A 10,069-nucleotide genomic window follows, 5' to 3' on the forward strand; every position below is an offset into this window, starting at 1 on the left:
TCATCCCCAACAGACTTCACACTTGCACCTCTTTCCAAAACTCTTGCATTCACCTCCCTAACAACCCTATCCATAAACAAATTAAACAACCATGGAGACATCACACACCCCTGCCGCAAACCTACATTCACTGACAACCAATCACTTTCCTCTCTTCCGACACGTACACATGCGTTACATCCTCGATAAAAACTTTTCACTCCTTCTAACAACTTGCCTCCCACACCATATATTCATAATACCTTCCACAGAGCATCTCTATTAACTCTATCATATGCCTTTTCCAGATCCATAAATGCTACATACAAATCCATTTGCTTTTCTAAGTGTTTCTCACATACATTCTTCAAAGCAAACACATGATCCACACATCCTCTACCGCTTCTGAAACCACACTGCTCTTCCCCAATCTGATGCTCTGTACATGCCTTCACCCTCTCAATCAATACCCTCCCATATAATTTACCAGGAATACTCAACAAACTTATACCTCTGTAATTTGAGCACTCACTCTTATACCCTTTGCCTTTGTACAGTGGCACTATGCATGCATTCCGCCAATCCTCAGGCACCTCACCATGAGTCATACATACATTAAATAACTTTACCAATCAGTCAATAATACAGTCACCCCCTTTTTTAATAAATTCCACTGCAATACCATCCAAAACTGCTGCCTTGCCGGCTTTCATCTTCCGCAAAGTTTTTACTACCTCGTCTCTGTTTATCAAATCATTTTCCCTAACCCTCTCACTTTGCACACCACCTCGACCAAAACACCACATATCTGCCACTCTATCATCAAACACATTCAACAAACCTTCAAAATACTCACTCCATCTCCTTCTCACATCACCACTACATGTTATCACCTCCCCATTTGCACCCTTCACTGAAGTTCCCATTTGCTCCCTTGTCTTACGCACTTTATTTACCTCCTTCCAGAACATCTTTTTATTCTCCCAAAAATCTAATGATACTCTCTCACCCCAACTCTCATTTGCCCTCTTTTTCACCTCTTGCAACTTTCTCTTGACCTCCTGTCTTTTTCTTTTATATATCTCCCACTCAATTGCATTTTTTCCCTGCAAAAATCGTCCAAATGCCTCTCTCTTCTCTTTCACTAATATTCTTACTTCTTCATCCCACCACTCACTACCCTTTCTAATCAACCCACTTCCCCCTCTTCTCATGCCACAAGCATCTTTTGCGCAGTTCATCACTGATTCCCTAAATACATCCCATTCCTCCCCCACTCCCCTTACTTCCATTGTTCTCACCTTTTTCCATTCTGTACTCAGTCTCTCCTGGTACTTCCTCACACAAGTCTCCTTCCCAAGCTCACTTACTCTCACCACCCTCTTCACCCCAACATTCAATCTTCTTTTCTGAAAACCCATACAAATCTTCACCTTAGCCTCCAGAAGATAATGATCAGACATCCCCCCAGTTGCACCTCTCATATATATATATATATATATATATATATATATATATATATATATATATATATATATATATATATATATATATATATATATATATATATATATATATATATATATATATATATATATATATATATATATATATATATATATATATATATTTTTTTTTTTTTTTTTCTTCGTACTATTCGCCATTTCCCGCGATAGCTAGGTAGCATTAAGAACATAGGACTGGGCCTATGAGGGAATATCCTCACCTTGCCCCCTTCTCTTTTCCTTCTTTTGGAAAATTGAAAAAAACGAGTGGGGAGGATTTCCGGCCATCCGCTCCCTCCCCTTTTAGTCGCCTTCTACGACACGCAGGGAATACGTGGGAAGTGTTCTTTCTCCCCTATCCCCAGGGGATATATATATATATACATATATATATATATATATATATATATATATATATATATATATATATATATATATATATATATATATATATATATATATATATATACATATTGGATTACGTGTTAATTGATAGGGGCGCGAAAGAGAGACTTTTGGATGTTAATGTGCTGAGAGGTGCAACTGGAGGGATGTCTGATCATTATCTTGTGGAGGCTAAGGTGAAGATTTGTATGGGTTCTCAAAAAAGAAGAGTGAATGTTAGGGTGAAGAGGGTGGTGAGAGTAGTTGAGCTTGGGAAGGAGACTTGTGTGAGGAAGTACCTGGAGAGACTGAGTACAGAATGGAAATAGGTGAGAACAATGGAAGTAAGGGGAGTGGGGGAGGAATGGGATGTATTTAGGGAATCAGTGATGGATTCCGCAAAAGATGCTTGTGGCATGAGAAGAGTGGGAGATGGATTGATTAGAAAGGGTAGTGAGTGGTGGGATGAAGAAGTAAGAGTATTAGTGAAAGAGAAGAGAGAGGCATTTGGACGATTTTTGCAGGGAAAAAATGCAATTGAGTGGGAGATGTATAAAAGAAAGAGACAGGAGGTCAAGAGAAAGGTGAAACAGGTGAAAAAAGGGCAAATGAGAGTTGGGGTGAGAGAGTATCATTAAATTTTAGGGAGAATAAAAAGATGTTCTGGAAGGAGGTAAATAAAGTGCGTAAGACAAGGGAGCGAATGGGAACTTCAGTGAAGGGCGCAAATGGGGAGGTGATAACAAGTAGTGGTGATGTGAGAAGGAGATGGAGTGAGTATTTTGAAGGTTTGTTGAATGTGTATGATGATAGAGTATCAGATATAGGGTGTTTTGGTCGAGGTGGTGTGCAAAGTGAGAGGGTAAGGGAAAATGATTTGGTAAGCAGAGAAGAGTTAGTAAAAGCTTTGCGGAAGATGAAAGCCGGCAAGGCAGCAGGTTTGGATGGTAATGCAGTGGAATTTATTAAAAAAGGGGGTGACTGTATTGTTGACTGGTTGGTAAGGTTATTTAATGTATGTATGACTCATGGTGAGGTGCCTGAGGATTGGCGGAATGCGTGCATAGTGCCATTGTACAAAGGCAAAGGGGATAAGAGTGAGTGCTCAAATTACAGAGGTATAAGTTTGTTGAGTATTCCTGGTAAATTATATGGGAGGGTATTGATTGAGAGGGTGAAGGCATGTATAGAGCATCAGATTGGGGAAGAGCAGTGTGGTTTGAGAAGTGGTAGAGGATGTGAGGATCAGGTGTTTGCTTTGAAGAATGTATGTGAGAAATACTTAGAAAAGCAAATGGATTTGTATGTAGCATTTATGGATCTGGAGAAGGCATATGATTGAGTTGATAGAGATGCTCTGTGGAAGGTATTAAGAATATATGGTGTGGGAGGAAAGTTGTTAGAATCAGTGAAAAGTTTTTATCGAGGATGTAAGGCATGTGTACGTGTAGGAAGAGAGGAAAGTGATAGGTTCTCAGTGAATGTAGGTTTGCGGCAGGGGTGTGTGATGTCTCCATGGTTGTTTAATTTGTTTATTGATGGGGTTGTTAGGGAGGTGAATGCAAGAGTTTTGGAAAGAGGGGCAAGTATGAAGTCTGTTGGGGATGAGAGAGCTTGGGAAGTGAGTCAGTTGTTGTTCGCTGATGATACAGCGCTGGTGGCTGATTCATGTGAGAAACTGCAGAAGCTGGTGACTGAGTTTGGTAAAGTGCGTGAAAGAAGAAAGTTAAGAGTAAATGTGAATAAGAGCAAGGTTATTAGGTACAGTAGGGTTGAGGGTCAAGTCAATTGGGAGGTGAGTTTGAATGGAGAAAAACTGGAGGAAGTAAAGTGTTTTAGATATCTGGGAGTGGATCTGGCAGCGGATGGAACCATGGAAGCGGAAGTGGATCATAGGATGGGGGAGGGGGCGAAAATTCTGGGAGCCTTGAAGAATGTGTGGAAGTCGAGAACATTATCTCGGAAAGCAAAAATGGGTATGTTTGAAGGAATAGTGGTTCCAACAATGTTGTATGGTTGCGAGGCGTGGGCTATGGATAGAGTGGTGCGCAGGACGATGGATGTGCTGGAAATGAGATGTTTGAGGACAATGTGTGGTGTGAGGTGGTTTGATCGAGTAAGTAACGTAAGGGTAAGAGAGATGTGTGGAAATAAAAAGAGCGTGGTTGAGAGAGCAGAAGAGGGTGTTTTGAAATGGTTTAGGCACATGGAGAGAATGAGTGAGGAAAGATTGACCAAGAGGATATATGTGTCGGAGATGGATCGAACGAGGAGAAGAGGGAGACCAAATTGGAGGTGGAAAGATGGGGTGAAAAAGATTTTGTGTGATCGGGGCCTGAGCATGCAGGAGGGTGAAAGGAGGGCAAGGAATAGAGTGAATTGGAGCGATGTGTTATACCGGGGTTGACGTGCTGTCAGTGGATTGAATCAGGGCATGTGAAGCGTCTGGGGTAAACCATGGAAAGCTGTGTAGGTATGTATATTTGCGTCTGTGGACGTATGTATATACATGTGTATGGGGGTGGGTTGGGCCATTTCTTTCGTCTGTTTCCTTGCGCTACCTCGCAAATGCGGGAGACAGCGACAAAGCAAAAAAAAAAAAAAATATATTATTATATTATCTTGCTTTGTAGCCGTCTCCCGCGTTTGCGAGGTAGCGCAAGGAAACAGACTAAAGAAATGGCCCAACCCACTCCCCTACACATGTATATACATACACGTCCACACATTCAAATATACATACCCATACTTCTCAATGTACACATATATATATACACACACAGACACGAACATATATACCCATGAACACAATTCATACTGTCTGCCTTTCTTCATTCTCATCGCCACCTCGCCACACATGGAATAACATCAACCTCCCCCCTCATGTGTGCGAGGTAGCGCTAGGAAAAGACAACAAAGGCCCCATTCGTTGACACTCAGTCTCTAGCTGTCATGCAATAATGCCCGAAACTACAGCTCCCTTTCCACATCCAGTCCCGACACAACTTTCCATGGTTTACTCCAGACGCTTCATATGCCCTTGTTCAATCCCTTGACAGCACGTCGACCCCGGTATACCACATCGATCCAATTCACTCTACTCTTTGCCCGCCTTTCACCCTCCTGCATGTGCAGACCCCGATCACTCAAAATCTTTTTCACTCCATCTTTCCACCTCCAATTTGGTCTCCCACTTCTCCTCGTTCCTTTCACCTCCGACATATATATCCTCTTGGTCAATCTTTCCTCACTCATTCTCTCCATGTGCCTAAACCATTTCAAAACACCCTCTTCTGCTCTCTCAACCACGCTCTTCTTATTTGCACACATCTCTCTTACCCTTACATTACTTACTCGATCAAACCACGCATTCCTCATGTGTCGTAGAAGGCGACTAAAGGGGACGGGAGCGGGGGGCCAGAAACCCTCCCCTGCTTGTATTTTAAATTTCCAAAAGGTGAAACAAAAGAAGGAGTCACACGGTTAGTGCTCATCCTCCGCCAAGGCTTAGATTGGGTGTCTAGATGTATGCGGATGTAACCAAGATGAGAAAAAAGGAGAGATAGGTAGTATGCTTGATTAAAGGAAACTGGATGTTTTGGTTCTCAGTGAAGCAAAGTCAAGGGTAAAGGAGAAGAGAGGTTTGGGAACGTCTTGGGAGTAAAGTCAGGGGTTAGTGAGAGGAGAAGAGCAAGGTAAGGAGTAGCACTACTCCTGAAACAGGAGTTGTGGGAGTATGTGATAGAGTGTAGGAAAGTTAATTCTAGATTCATATGTGTAACACTGAAAGTTGATGGAGAAAGATGGGAGATTATTGGTGCATATGCACCTGGGCATGAGAAGAAAGATCATGAGAGGTAATTGTTTTGGTAGCAGCTGAATGAGTGTGTTAGTGGTTTTGATGCACGAGACCGGGCTATAGTGATGGGTGATTTGAATGCAAAGGTGAGTAATGTGGCAGTTGAGGAAATAATTGGTATACATGGGGTGTTCAGTGTTGTAAATGGAAATGGTGAAGAGCTTGTAGATTTATGTGCTGAAAAAGAGCTGGTGTTTGGGATACCTAGTTTAAAATGCAAGATATACATTAGTATACGTATGTAAGTAGGAGAGATGGCCATAGAGCGTTAATGGATTACGTGTTAATTGATAAGCGCGCGAAAGAGAGACTTTTGGATGTTAATTTGTTGAGAGGTGCATCTGGAGGTATGTCTGATCATTATGTTGTGGAGGCGAATGTGAAGATTTGTAGGGGTTTTCAGAAAAGAAGAGAGAATGATGGTGTGAAGAGAGTGGTGAGAGTAAGTGAGCTTGGGAAGGAGACTTGTGTGAGGAAGTACTAGGAGAGACAGTACAAAATGGAAAAAGGTGAGAACAAAGGAGGTAAGGGGAGTGGGGGGGTGGGGGAATGGGATGTATTTAGGGTAGCAGGAATGGCTTGCGCAAAAGATGCCTGTGGCATGAGAAGCGTGGGAGGTATGTTGATTAGAAAGGGTAGTGAGTGGTGGGATGAAGGAATAAGATTATTAGTGAAAGAGAAGAGAGAGGCATTTGGACGATTTTTGAAGGGAAAAAATGCAAATGAGTGGGAGATCTATAAAAGAAAGAGGCAGGAGGTGAAAAAGAGGGCAAATGACAGTTGGGATGAGAGAGTATGATTAAGTTTTATGGAGAATAAAAAGATGTTTTGGAAGGAGGTAAATAAAGTGCGTAAGACAAGGGAGCAAATGGGAACTTCAGTGAGGGAGGCTAATGGGGAGGTGATAAGAAATAGTGGTGATGTGAGAAGGAGATGGAATGAGTATTTTGAAGGTTTGTTGAATGTGTTTGATGATAGAGAGACAGATATAGGGTGTTTTGGTCGAGGTGGTGTGCAAAGTGAGACTGTTATGGAAAATGATTTGTTAAACATAGAGGAGGTAGTAAAAGCTTTGCGGAAGATGGAAGCCGGCAAGGCAGCGGGTTTGGATGGTATTCCAGTGGAATTTACTAAAAAAGTGGGTTACTCTATTGTTGACTGGTTAGTAAGGTTATTTAATGTATGCATGATTCATGGTGAGGAGCCTGAGGATTGGCGGAATGCTTGAATAGTGACATTGTACAAAGGCAAAGGGGATAAGAGTGAGTGCTCAAATTACAGAGGTATAAGTTTGTTGAGTATTCCTAGTAAATTATATGGGAGGGTATTGTTTGAGAGGGTGAAGGCATGTACAGAGCATCAGAATGGGGAAGAGCAGTGTGGTTTGAGAAGTAGTAGAGGATGTGTGGATCAGGTGTTTGATTTGAAGAATATATATGAAAAATACTTCGAAAAGCAAATGGATTTGTATGTAGCATTTATCGATTTGGAGAAGGCATATGATAGAGTTGATAGAGATGCTCTGTGGAAGGCATTAAGAATATATGGTGTGGGAGGCAAGTTGTGAGAAGCAGTGAAAAGTTTTTATCGAGGATGTAAGGCATGTGTACGTTTGGGAGGAGAGGAAAGTGATTGGTTCTCAGTGAATGTAGGTTTGCGGCAGGGGTGTGTGATGTCTCCATGGTTGTTTAATTTGTTTATGGATGGGGTTGTTAGGGTGGTGAATGCAAGAGTTTTGGAAAGAGGGGCAAGTATGCAGTGTGTTATGGATGAGAGAGCTTGGGAAATGAGTCAGTTCTTGTTTGCTGATGATACAGCGCTGGTGGCTGATTCATGTGAGAAACTGCAGAAGCTGGTGACTGAGTTTGGTAAAGCGTGTGAAAGAAGAAAGTTAAGAGTAAATGTGAATAAGAGCAAGGTTATTAGGTACAGTAGGGTTGAGGGTCAAGTCAATTGGTAGGTAAGTTTGAATGGAGAAAAGCTTTAGGAAGTAAAGTGTTTTAGCTATCTGGGAGTGGATCTGGCAGCGGATGGAACCATGGAAGCAGAAGTTAATCATAGGGTGGGGGAGGGGGCGAAAATTCTGGGAGCCTTGAAGAATGTTTTGAAGTCGAGAACATTATCTCGGAAAGCAAAAATGGGTATGTTTGAAGGAATAGTGGTTCGAACAATGTTGTATGGTTGCGAGGCGTGGGCTCTGGATAGAGTTGTGCGCAGGAGGGTGGATGTGCTGGAAATGAGATGTTTGAGGACAATATGTGGTGCGAAGTGGTTTGATCGAATAAGTTATGTAAGGGTAAGAGAGATGTGTGGAAATAAAAAGTGTTGTTGAGAGAGGAGAAGAGGGTGTTTTGAAATGGTTTGGTCACATGGAGAAAATGAGTGAGGAAAGATTGACCAAGAGGATATATGGTTCAGAGGTGGAGGGAACGAGGAGAAGTGGGAAACCAAATTGGAGGTGGAAAGATGTAGTGAAAAAGATTTTGAGTGATCGGGGTCTGAACATGCATTAGGGTGAAAGGCGTGCAAGGAATAAAGTGAATTGGAACGATGTGGTATACCGGGGTCGACGTGCTGTCAATGGATTGAACCAGGTCATGTGAAGCGTCTGGGCTAAACCATGGAAAGCTCTGTGTGGCCTGGAAGTGGAAAGGGAGCAGTGGTTTCGGTGCATTATTACATGACAGCTAGAGACTGAGTGTGAACGAATGGGGCCTTTGTTGTCTTTTCCTAGCGCTACCTCGCACACATGAGGGGGAAGGGGGTTGTTAATCCATGTGTGGCGAGTTGGTGATGGGAATAAGTGAAAGGAGACAGTATGAATTATGTACATGTGTATATATGTATATGTGCGTGTGTTTATATATATGTGTACATTGAGATGTGTAGGTATGTATATTTGCGTGAGCGAACGTGTATGTATATACATGTGTATGTGAGTGGGTTGGGCCATTCTTTCGTCTGTTTCCTTGCGCTACCTCGCTAACGGGGGAGACAGCAACAAAGGAAAATGAAATTATATATATATATATATATATATATATATATATTGTCTTTTACTAGCGCTACCTCGCGCGCCTGGGGAGGGAGGGTGTTTTTATTTCAAGTGCGGTAGGGTGGCGTTGGGAATGAATACAGACAGCAATTATAAATTATGTACTTGTGTATATATGTATATGTCGGTGTATGAATATATATGTATATGTTGAAATATATAGGTATGTATTCGTGCATGTATAAACCTCATGTGTATGTGGGTGGATGGGCGATTCCCTCGTCTGTTTCCTTGCGTTATCTTGCTAACACTGAAGACAGCGAAAAGTATAGTAAATAAATAGATATACATATATATATATATATATATATATATATATATATATAGAGAGAGAGAGAGAGAGAGAGAGAGAGAGAGAGAGAGAGAGAGAGAGAGAGAGAGAGAGAGAGATAGAGAGAGAGAGAGAGAGAGAGAGAGAGAGAGAGAGAGAGAGAGAGAGAGAGAGAGAGAGAGAGAGAGAGAGAGAGAGAGAGAGAGAGAGAGAGAGAGAGAGAGAGATAAGATTGTTAAGTATTCCTGGGAAATTATATGAGAGGGTATTGAATGAGATTTTGAAGGCATGTACAGATCATCAGATTGGGAAGAGCAGTGTGGTTTCAGAAGTGGTAGAGGATGTGTGGATATGTTTGCTTTAAAGAATGTATGTGAGAACTGCTTAGAAAAGCTAATGGATTTGCATGTAGCATTTGTTGATCTGGGGAAGGCATGTGATAGAGTATATATAGGTACTCTTTGGAACGTATTTTGATTATATTGTGTAGGAGGCAAGTTGCTAAAAGCAGTGAAAAGTTGTTATCGAGGACGTAAGACGTACGAGAGGGAAGAGACGAAAGTGATTGGTTCTCAGGGAATATCGGTTTGATGAAGGGGTGCGTGATGTGTCCATGGTTATTCAATCTGTTTATAGATGGGGTTGTTAGGTAGGTGAATGCAAGAGTTTTGGAGAGAGGGGCAAGTATGTAGTCTGTTGTTAATGAGAGGGCTTGGGAAGTGAGTCAGTTTTTGTTTGCTGATGATACAGCGGTGGTGGCTGATTCGGATGAGAAACTGCAGAAGCTGCTGACTGGGTTTATCAATGTGTGTGAAAGAAGAAAGCTGAGGGTGAATGTGAATAAGAGCAAGGTTATTAGGTACAGTAGGGTTGATGGATTAGTCAATTGGGAGTTATGTTTGAACTGAGAAAGCCGAAGGAAGTGAAGTGTTTTGGATATCTGGGAGTTGATTTGGCAGCGGATGGAACCATGGAAGCGGAAGTGAGTCACTGTGGCCGAAAATCCTGGGAGCGTT

This window comes from Panulirus ornatus, chromosome 19 (genome assembly GCF_036320965.1).
Source record: "Panulirus ornatus isolate Po-2019 chromosome 19, ASM3632096v1, whole genome shotgun sequence".
NCBI classification, from domain to species: domain Eukaryota; kingdom Metazoa; phylum Arthropoda; class Malacostraca; order Decapoda; family Palinuridae; genus Panulirus; species Panulirus ornatus.